Consider the following 12,827-nt stretch of genomic DNA (forward strand, 5'->3'; position numbering starts at 1 on the left):
TTTTCGTTTATTCTCTCCGCGCTCATCACACGTACAATAACAATATGCACTGTCTTAAAACCGCGTGCAAGTGCGGTGTACGCTGCTCTATTATTGTGACAATGTGTACGGCGACAAAAGTTTACCGCGGCGCACGCGAGCAGCATTGACGGCAGCGTAAGCGCGAGCAGCAGCAGCAGCAGCGGTTGCCGCCGACCTTGGGCACGGCCCAGACGGTATTCCGGTGCGCGACAACAATGGTAACGTTCGCGGCCGCGAGGTGAAGTTAAACAAGAAAAAACCGAAAAAAAAAAATAATAACAACAATGGTCCGCGTCGCAAGGTGCGTATACGACGTGCGCGCGCGCGTCCCTTTTGTCTTTGTGCCGCGCGCGCACATATATTGTACACAAACTCTAATTAACTCTTTCTACGCGTACGAACTGCCGCCACCAATACTTCCTACGCGCATGCACTATGGGACTATGGGAGGTAGTTACGTACATTGCGAGAACGTGCGTGCGTGTGTACGGGAAATCGTCACAATGAAGTAGACTTATCACGTATTATTACGCTCGTTGGAACGGTGTACACATGCAATAAGTGTATTGGTAACTATATAAAAATGTTAAATGTATAATTGCATATTGATCAGTGATGCCCAACTTCGTGCCGGTCGGCCGTCGCTCGACGAAGACGTCATATATTTTTATTTATTTATTCAAATATGCGAACATAAGTCCAATTAAAACTTTTTTAATGTATATAAAAATACAACAAATTAGTGTTAAAAAAAAAATAAATAATATTAACGGTTTATGCAACTATGCACAGACTGTGTATATATAAGTAATCTGTTTACAAAAACACAATTTAATCATACCCGCGTAGGTATGTGATTATTCATCGATTACAAACATAAATATATCGAGTAAGTTTACTCGTCTATGATTCTCGACTAATTGCTAACGTTTACCTAGATATGTGGAAATGGTATTAATTATTAGCTATTTTTTCCAAATTTTAGCCATACAATGTTTAAATGCAGACTCATTTAAGATATAATAATTTTTTAACTATTATCGAAATGTTTGTCCGAAAATTATCATTTAGGTCGTTAGAACCGGTTTGATTTTTTATTGGTCAAGCAGACACATTATTTAAGGTAAATGAGAAAATATACAAATCTTATACCCGAGGAATTAGACACATCTTAGATAGTTAAAATATCCTGAACTACAAACCACTACTTTTCGTATTCTTTTTGGAAGGTACGTATGTACATGGCCATAGCCATTTTCCTTCAAAAACGAAATACCGTTTTCCTCCACTTTCCATTTTCCACCAAAAAAAAATAAAAAAATATGTGTATTATCCTCCAATATTTTAGCCACTGTCGTAGGACCACATTTTGCGCGTATCTGTTGATTAAATTCTGGTCACGTTCTTATCGGCTAGGGAAAAACGCTAGTTCAAGTGTGTTCGACAGCACTCACAGTTTATAACAGTATATAACTTAATATTGTAACTTTGATTACGATTAATAAAGATACGTTCATATAACATACGACCATATACGTATATATTTATATTGTTTTATTGTGTATCATAATTTAACACTGATTATTATGATTACACTCATTGAGTGACAGACACACAAATATGCGATAAACTCGTATCAATAATACTACATTTTTAGTAGCTTACTGTAGTGTCTATATTGTATTTCATAGTTTTGATGAATCTATCTAATTTTAATTTTTAACATGTCTGAAAAAGCGACATTTATTGAAAGTTCTCGAGGAAAACCTTTGATAATTCGTGATTGTTACAAATATTTTTTAGAGTAAAAGTTAAAATCAGAATCTGGATTATCATGTTGGTGATGTTTTTTAACTACTTGTCAATAAAACTGAAAAAAATAGTAGTCAATGTTCTTTTATTTCTAATTTATCATTCGACAACGAATGACGATTTTATAATTTTATTTTTTGGAGGAAAATGGTCAAGGATTATTATTATTATTATTATTTGAGGAAAATGGACTGTGGGGGAAAACGGTATCTCGCTTTTAGAGGAAAATTGACCCTCCCATGTACATGTGTATCAATACCGATAAAAGTATAACGTATAGAAAATAAAAATCTCGACTACATACGACTATAATTTCTAATATTTCCTTTCCGTATCCGCCATAAATAGGTTACGTTTTGTGTTGGTATAATATTCCGAGTTACTAAATGAAGAATGTACACAGATTGTTCATTATTTTCTCGCGTATTCGTTTTTCCCGGATGTAGCATAGATATGTACGATAGCGGTACTGCAGTGCACATCATATGATCGTTGCCGCGTTATGAGCACTGCACTTAACAGCTGCAGTTGCACCCTATCGTATGTCGTGCGCGTATTATATTTTTTGTACGTGCTGCGTCATTGAGCCGCCGCCGTCTGACGATCGTCGCGTATGTACTTCATACCCGTCTATCTTCGCACTGTACGCGACGTAACGCTGTACACATGGTAAAACGTCTCGTATTGTACAACTGCAACGGGTGTGGATCCGATCAATACCGAGCGTATTGCATTTACAAGTAATTAACTTCAATTCGTCTACACGAATATTACAATAAATCCATATATGCAATGATTCGTGTCCATCGTCCGCTCGATATGAATGTACTTTTAAGAATATTAAATTAATGAGCCTGAGTGCCATTCTCAATGGATTTTTTTTTGAAAATACTGCATAATATATAGTATAGGTATACATATATATATAGTGGCACCGATATCGATATCGCCAGTGCTCGAATTTGGGAGGGGGTGCAGGGGGACGGATCTCCTCTACTATTTTTTTTTTTTTTTTTTGCGTACCCCAACTATATTTTTTCACCGGAACGGGAGCACGTTCATCCTAATTGATGTCCAAAATAATTTTTATGTGAATTTCAATTTACGTCATTTGGAAAATGAATTTTATGATTTATAATATCAAAACTATTGTTATAATTAAAAATTATATGGCGGTAATGATAAGGAACAACGTCGTCATTTCTGGAAAAATATAAATAGTAATGTCTGTGAATTTGGTGTATTATAATTTATGTTACTTTATACATTGTACGGTTTGTTATTAATATTGGCGATCGATGATATCGTCATTTCGGAAAGAAATAAATGCCTTCACCACGACCCTAGACTATTCTTCTAAGACCGTGGCCCGCACTAAAGAGTAAAAATAAATAAAAACAAAAACCAAATATATGATTATATCATTCGATTCATGGGACTGCCTGATCGCCTGCAATCACCTATGTTAATTATTATTTTATTTTTATTTTCTATTGTAAAATATAGGATTTTGGTATTGCTATCAAAACATATTATATTTGGAATTTAAATATTTGTTTAGTTGAAAAATGGTATTCAAAATATATTTAAGGTTGGTGGAGGGAGGAGAGGGACGAAGCCCCTCACGGGTCTGTGTCAAATAATTGCGCACGTAGAACGCAGTTTCAAATCGTTGGACTGAGCTCCTCTACTTAATTTTTCCCAATTCTAGCACTGGATATCGTATTATATTGGGTAAAAATAAAATGAGAGAGGTATTTTTGTGTGGTAACTTATAAGACAGTGTAACGTGTTCGGGGGTGACCAGTTAAATATAATATATTCGGTGAAAATTTCCTGGGCCTTTCGAATATATTTTACCGTCATTTTGAAGCTTAAAGAAAAAAAAAATCTTAGTATTTAAAATAAATAAAGGTTGATTCAAATAATTATAAAGGTTTAATAAATAAATATAACTTACCAGTAGGTATGGATTTCTATAACAGAACAATATGAAGTTCAGTTACAATGGGTGATCATCGTGGCCGAACTACCTTTTCTTACATAAATTCGATATTGGTTATAGGCCATACGATACAGGTGACTAAAGGGGACATAGGGCCTAATCAGCTAATACTATACTACTAATTGATATACTATCCGTATAAACTATGATGTAACGATCGTTACAGCAATCACAGGATGAGGCTCTCAGTTCTCACTTACATTAATTATCATAATAATAAAAAGCTTATATAGTTTTACAGTTTGAATACATCCTATAATACCAGTGTATTGTCGTTTATTACGGCACCACCAATATAAATAAGGTATTGCATCGCAATACTTACACATAACACATAGGAATCGGTATCAATGCCTATTTGTTTTTTTTTTACTTCAAATATTTACATTCCTTTCGTTGTTTATAAAAATAATATCAATTCAAAGTGGATGTCTAAATTTTCAATTGTATATATCCTATCAGTGTCGTATTTTGTTAAAATTTATTGATTTATACAAACCAAGGGTTAGATATAAAAGTAACTATGATTGATTTAAATATGTAAGCAATATGAAATAACTAATAAGTTTATACTTTTTTTAAACATTTTTACCTATCCTTTGATTTGCATTCAAATAATCTTTTTTTGTTTAGAAATACTTTGCTGTATAATTATTTCAGTTTCGACGTCTTGTCGATTCGCTAACATTACATCGAAAGTTGTCGCGTCGTTGCACAACGCTCGAAAGTAATAAGATCGTTTTTTTTTTCGGACGAAAACGCAAACCTCGACCCACAAATGGATACACATACTACTGTTACGCAGATATGTGTATATACAATATTGTTTGGTATGTGTATACGAAAATATTATTATATATTTTAATCGTCTTGTGTGGCTTGCGTAACATTCACGTGAAACTCAGCAACGCTAGGGCAAGATGTGATGGTATCGCATAGATCAAAATAAAACCATCTATCAAACGGGTGTATACGAACGTCGTGAATGGAAACAGACAATACTGCATAGTCAATTTGACATGAAAAAACAAAAAAAAAACGTGATAGGTATGATATACAGGTGTACACGATGAATGTAAATATAAACATATTTATATTTTTTTAAATATATCCCACAGACTTCTGTAGAAATTTAACTTGTATGCTGTAACTTGTTATTATTTTTTGTTATTAAATAAATCCCGATAATTCAATGATCGTAAACTTCAATGTATAAAATATCTAATATTTATGAGTATCGAGTATGTTGGTATCCAGGGCAAAACGAGACGATATAACAAATGTGTCAGATGCTTAATACATGAATATAAAGGTGTGTATGAAATATTACTATACAAAAGAATTTTTCATACGTTATACCTACATTAAATTCCGTTCAACTGACCGATTGTATTCATTCGTTAAAACATTTGATAAAATAAGTGTAGATGTTTTTTATAATTTTGATCACAAAAACAATATTTATTTTAACAAAAACACGAAAAACATAAAAATATTTTTTGCAAAAGCACTGAATTTATAAATATAATATATTTCAATTGAGTTAAATAAGTACTCGTATATAAGAAATTTACTTCACATAAATATGTGTGTGTGTGTGTGTGTACATGTAGATAACTGCAAGCATATAAACATTAATAGATGGATAATCCGGCAGTGCAAAAAACAACTAATGGATTCTTAAGTTATGTAAATATAATAATAATGCTAGTAGTTATAATAAAGATTGAAAAATAAAGAAGTTCAAAAACAGTCAGTTTTCCTTCGCGGCGGCGACGGCGGTAGTGTGGCTGTACAAATGCGATGTCGGTTGTTTGAATAATCGATGAGTGCCCAACGGCGGCGGCGTTAACGGGGCCACTCTTCGCCATTTATCAACGTTTCCACCACCCCGAGACGGATCCCTCTCGCTCATCGCACTTTTTCCCCTCTTTTTCCGCAAAACTATATGTATATATATATATATTTACGTCGGCTCAGTCCGTTCACCGCCTTTAATCCATACAATATATACGCGCGAGGGCGAAAAGAGAATTCCGTTTTCTCTTCGTTTCTCCCCTGTTAGCCGTTCTTTTGCACACATAATTACATATATTTATATATATATATATTTAGTACACCTATATACCTATGTATTTTATTGTATGCGTGTGTGTGTGTACCAATCCTTGAACGACTTAATTATCGATATAGCCATTAAAACGACGTAATTTATATATAAACACACACACACACACACACACACACAGATGTATACATATATACACCTTCAACGATTTTTCTCATTTTCATTTATCTCTTTGTAAATTCGTTAAAAAAAAAAAATAGAAAAAAATGCATGTATAAAAAAGATGGGTTGATAGGTTATTTGAAACACTGCACGCAATTCAAAACCTTAATTATTGCGTACCTTAAGTTCAAATTTTAGGAAACTATACAGTCAACAATTTTGTTAATGCTCCTTCCCCTACAGTTGTAGCCGTTCCGCTATAGAATTGATTAAGGTATATAGTATATGAAAAATACGAGTATACTCGTATTTATCTAAATATAACAAATTACGAAAACAAATGATCTTTTTAAAACTAGAAAATCTCCAATTAATGTTTTAATGTTTCCTGTCACATTAATATAATTTAATAGTATCTTAATACTTATATGTATATTTAAAAATATGTACGAATAGATACTAGTTATGTTAACATTTTGGATGTAAATTTAAGTATAATTTAAATTTTGTGTGTGTTTGTGCGCGTGTGTGTGTGTGTCATAACCTACATAACCGTAATGTAGTTATAATTATTTAATATCAACTTTCAATTTAAACTCTTTCGAAAAATCAGTAATCATTCCAAAATAAGTAGGTAGATGCTATAACTCAGAATTAAATTTTCAACTCGATTTCTATCCTATATTTACTTCTTCTGTACTTATTGAATAAATATTTGTGCGTCATTTATATAGATTGCTTTATTTTTACGATATTATTTTATAGACCATGTTTTTTTTATAGACAAGTATTTGATTATTCAATTAGTAGAATTAGTAGAATATATATAATATATGTGATTATAAGTAAAATAACATACTTGATTTGAAATAAAATCACAGTTTATACATTAAAATACAAATTAAATATTGGTACCTGCAATTGTTTATACAACCAGATTCCATCATTCATTATTATAATATGTATTTACTTTAACCAATAAACTGAAATATTTATAACGGGTTTCCACTCATCTACATAGGAGTTTCGTTGTATAACATCCATTTTGTTTAATAAATTATATAGAAACTTCAAAAACATCCCTCTCTCAAACCATATGTTCGTTACCCACATACTGGTAAATTCAACTTTGACGCGCACATATGGTATTTTTCATTCATTAAAATAACAATAAAAACGTATTATTTCTCATCACAGCCCCCTCTTATTTCCTCACTCTCAAATACAAATTCCACAGCTTTTTTTCATATACATACATTTGTGCAAGTATTATATTGACGAAATACAAACACGTGCACTGAATGGATATAATAATTTCATTCGGCACGAATTCTTAACACAAGTACTCTACTTAAGTACCAGGCGTGAATCTAGAACTATAATAATTAAAGGTATCTTTTTTCGAAATTTTATTATTTTTTTATTTAATTTTAGTTTTAAACTTATACTTGAAAATATAGAATTATTAAAAAAAAAAAATGTTTTATGGAATCAACCAGTTAAAATAATCAAAATGACCTGAACCAATGTGATCACATAAGCGGAACTTGTGAGTATACAGTATCAGTCCACTGTATAAACTATTTTATTAAAAATGAATATAAATAGAGTTAACAAATTAAAAAAACATTAACTTTCGTTAGTAACATTAAACATAGTTAAATATCCAGACACAAACTGCCCAAAGCTATTAAAGAAATATTGATTTCTATACCATCGGACATTCATCTATTTGAAGCTGTTATATACGGTTAAACCGAACTAGACTCTTCTATATTTCCTTGATGGGTAAGACTTAAGCTTTATGATACGCTGCGTCGATCGTGCTTCTTTCCATATCCTCATCATATGAGTATACATGTACAATGTACATTGTACATATTAAATACGATTTTCATTTTCAATATATTTATGTTGACCATTGGATTTATATTGAGTGTAAGCATTTAATTTGCTATAGAGTGCAAACAACAGCGGTTTAATGTAATCAGTACATCGCGGATATATTATTATATTTTTGTTTCAACGTACATGTAGAATAGTTATATATATATATATATATATATATATATATATATGCGATCAACACGCGTCATCCGGTTCCCGGGGACAAGCCAGTGCATCGCGTGGCGCTCAACCGAGACGGCTGCTGCCGCTTTTTTTCATAGTTGAGGGATCTGGGAGCTACAACCATCGTATGTATATAAACATATATATCTGCGGTAGCAGCGATAATTGAATAATCCGATTTTCTCCGCTACAGCTGTTACGGACTAAGTGCTATTTGTATATTATGTGTATGTTTCGATCGATCGTCGACAAAAATAAAAAAATTTTAAATCTGTGACTGTTGAGACAGTGTATTTTTTTAAATATAAATTTGTCACTCACAACAATATCGATGAATAGCGTATAACATTTAAATTTACTTATTAAAATGTATCTTGATGGTCCCTCAAATTCAACTATACCTATACATATTCATTGTACCCACATACCTAAAAGTATACCAGTTCCTAAGTAGTCAGTGCTTCGTACTACTATTGTGGTATGCGTAAATAATTATTATTAACGTAAATATTATTTACGTGTAAATAATTGTACAGTTGATGCGATCAAATTATAGACACTTACACTTAGAACATTGACGGACTTGGTATCAGGGTAAAATAATTAAATTATTCGAAAATTATTACTCGAATTAGAAAACACATATTCTATAAACACTTTATAACCGGGTAACAGTCTGGTTAAAATTATATGGTAGAAGATTGTGGACTGAAACTGGATTGCACAACGTAAGATTGATTTTTATAACATTAACTATATAAATCTCTGGTAGAGCATGGCTTTCAGAAAAAATCGCCATCTCAAAGAAAAGTGTGCAATGTGTATATTTATACAATAAGAAGTGCATCTATACAATATACAACATTGTCATCATCACAAGTATTGAATTCGAAAATTTCAACAAAAAAAAAAAAAACTAAAATTAGCTGCGCACACTCTTTTAGGCCCTTCTCCATAATATGTTATATAGTAGGGCATAAGCCCCAGACCTAAAAGCCATATATGTGTATGCACGTATTATAATACTGTATACATATATACGGTCATGTGCTGAAACATTGTCAGAGAGTGAGAGTGAGAGAGGTAGAGATAGAGAGAAAAGCATAAAAACCAGAAAATACCATTCGTCGGTTGCTGTGATGTTTTTGGGGTCGCTTTTCAAAAATCAACCCCGCCGAAACGAGCGCGCGACCCCTTTTTACGCGCGGCGGAGCGTTGACAGCCGAGTGCACACACCCCCCTACGCCGTTGCCGACGCCGCCGTCGCATTATACGCATATGCATGTATGTACATACTCGCGTGGAAGCCATCATGTCCCGCGCGCGCGCACCCCTCAACGGTGTAGGTTGTACAACGAGCATCCGTCGGGTTATATGAGGGGGAGGGATTGCATGTTTCAGCAGCCTCCATCGTCGCACGTTGCGGTACAGCATATATACATATAAACATATATTATAGTCCTGTGTTATGTAAATGCGTTTCAGACGGTCCATACTCGCATTGTACGAAGTTTTCGGTGAATTGGATATTCCTGTGACGTCGTCGTCGTCCTTTCGGATTAATCCTGGAACGTAACATAATTTATCCGATGTACAATAGCAGTACCTGTACGGCACGGCGTACGCGTACTGTTATACTACTGGACTGAATCTATACATGTACCCATTATGTGCTCGTTATACCCATATAATATATTAATTTACATATTACACAATGACATACGACATATTTATTTTATTGATATTATACATTTTTAGTTGTGCGTATAATAGTGCACATTTTGAGTATGAACGCGAAATCTACAACTGTTTCTATCAATACATAATATATTATATAATATATAATATATATAATATAATATGTATACTATAGTTGTGTACCTCGACGTAGTTAGTTTGCACGTTTACAAATTCCATCTTTAAGATAGGATGTACGTGTATGATGTGCGTATTTAGTTATTGATATCATGTCACCTCACAGCTATAATTTTTGACTAATTTCAAACCTTACACGTGCAAAATAGTGTTAATCATCGTGCCTATAGACTTTAATTTTTTTGCTTTATGAGCCATTAAGGCTTTTAAGCAGTTTCTATTAATCCCTTCAACACGTCACGGTCAATAGCAGTCTTGATGTTTGCTGTTCCGTTTATCATTCTTATACCTGTATTGACTTTATCTTTCTATCGTTGCCGAGGTCTTCCCTTGGGGCACATACCAGTAGGTTTATTGATCAGTAAATTAAAGTAAATAAATATAAATTAATTTATTTTAATAATACAATTTTTATTTATCGCTTATACAATATATTTGTTTATGATGTGTGGAAAAATCTAGAAATTCTACATTCTACAATAATTGTATAATAATTGTGCGATAGTTATCATCGTCTTAAATATGCCCTATAATGTCTTGTGACGTAGAAAGTTTTTTAACTTTTCAATTTGAAAATCTAAAATCACATTTTATAATGTCTTGTTGATACTTGTTCCAAAATTAATATTATATTGCATTTTCTTTTTACATCATTTTTATGTTTAATTGTATAATAAAAAAACTTTTTTTAGTAAATTTTTTGATATTTGTGTGCATAAATATTAGATTACATTACATGTACACTAATATCATCATATTAAGCAATATTTTTTTGCATTAAAATCTTTATTTATTATTAAACGTTTCATGCTTGATGTTGAGCAGTATAAAACTATATTCGTATAGTTATATATTTACCTATCGTATTATTTTTAAAGTAAAACTTCTTAATTTTAATTTTTCATAGCAGTTCACAGCAGTAAACATGATATAATATAATATTATAAATATTTTTAGTAATTAAAAATTCATTGCAGTCCTATCTCTGCTTGGTGTGGCCGGCTTGAATATTTATAACGTCAAGATAGATGGTCAAATTTACTTTTTATAGCTAGAATATCTATTATATCAGTCCTAAAGTATATTTTCAGATTTTTTTATGATCTGTATGGCCGGAAAATACATCTAAAATACAAAGACTTCTCGTCTTTCAGGAAACTTTTTACAGCAAGGATATTCCTCACGTTAGTTCTATTGCTCGCCCCCTGATATTTGGTCAGCTTGTTGTGTCCGGCAAAACTTTATAGTTGTGGACGAACAATGCGTAAATATTTTCCATAAATGGTTTGGTAACCAAACGAGAAAAAACCATAGACTAAAAAGCGAATTCTTACGATTTTTATCAGAAAGTCTATTGGTAGGCAACAACTCAAAGGTGTAACTATACAATATCCTTATTTTTTTAATACGAAATTAAAATACAAAAAACCGCAGAAAGAGGATTTGTTCAGATGTTTTTAAAATAAATAAAGATTCTATTACATCTGTATAGCTTGATTAAGATACCTTATTTTTATCAATTTTTTTTTTTTAAATGTCTTAGAAATTGTTTGTCTAATTGAAAAAATGTTTTTATATAATTGTTTTAAGTATTATTGTATATTTCCGCAATTATTATTGTAAAATCCCAGATTTTTATACAAATGCGTATTCCCTTATAATTCAACTAGAATAATTATATTTATTAGTATTATTTTAACACCGTAATTTTGTTATTATCAGTAGATAAGACTATATTAGCATTCATTAAACTACTATGACTGTTTTTTGTTCCGTGCTAAAGCCGTATAATATGAATATTACAAAAAATTAAAAGTCATAAGTGCTTTTTAACGTTTATTTTAAGAGCATAATTTTTAATAGTATTTATTTAAATTCAACTATTACCTAGATTCAAGATACCTATTCATTTTGAATTTTTATAAAATTATAATTTTAAATCAGTGTAATTATATGATAAGTGCAATATTTTAAATTATACATATAATGAAAGGAGCGAAAAGTAATAATTGTCTTAACAGAGTTCGACATGTTTCAAAAACACTTTCTTTATTGGATATTGATCACAAATGTACATTATAACCTCATATATTATATATTACGGATCACTTAGAATTTTCCATTAAACTTCCTGAAAGTTATGAAAAACTACTGAAAACTCATAACCTTAGATGCAATACACGAGTAACTCAAGTTCTTCAAGTTTTTATTGTTTCATAACTTTTCAATAATTATAGATTTTTAAAAAAATATCTTATAAGTATTTTAGAGATTTAGTATAATTTTTAAAACATTTACGTATTTTTAGGCATCAAGATTTATATTATTTTTAAAAATGCATTCGCTTTGTTTTAAAATTCAAATTTCCTATTAAATAAAACCCTGTGAATCAAGTTGAAACTTAATAATTTGTTCTGCAGTAAGTGTACGTCAAAACATAAAAGTTCTGAACAAACTTTTCCTACATGAATTTTTCCTTAAATTTAAAGTTTAAAAATTATTAGTTATAACAATAGTTAACACTATCCACGGTACGTGTTCAGAATTTTTTTTTTGAATACGATTAAGACGGATAGTTATTATCAAATTTGCATTTAATATTAATTAATAATGCATTAAGTTCGTATTTTCACTTAAGTGAAATTAGTGTCTTTTACCTAATCAACAATCCGCGATCATCTGCGTTTTCTGCAACCCTAAACCTAATTGTTTTTAATTTGCAAGTATAATTTTTTAACAAATTTATCAAACATATTTTTTTAAACTATTAGACCATTACAACTCCTCTAGTAGAAATTATACATTATTCTATTG

The sequence above is a fragment of the Sipha flava genome, unplaced genomic scaffold, assembly GCF_003268045.1.
Source record: "Sipha flava isolate LNK unplaced genomic scaffold, YSA_version1 87_pilon_pilon, whole genome shotgun sequence".
Classification (NCBI taxonomy): Eukaryota; Metazoa; Arthropoda; class Insecta; order Hemiptera; family Aphididae; genus Sipha; species Sipha flava.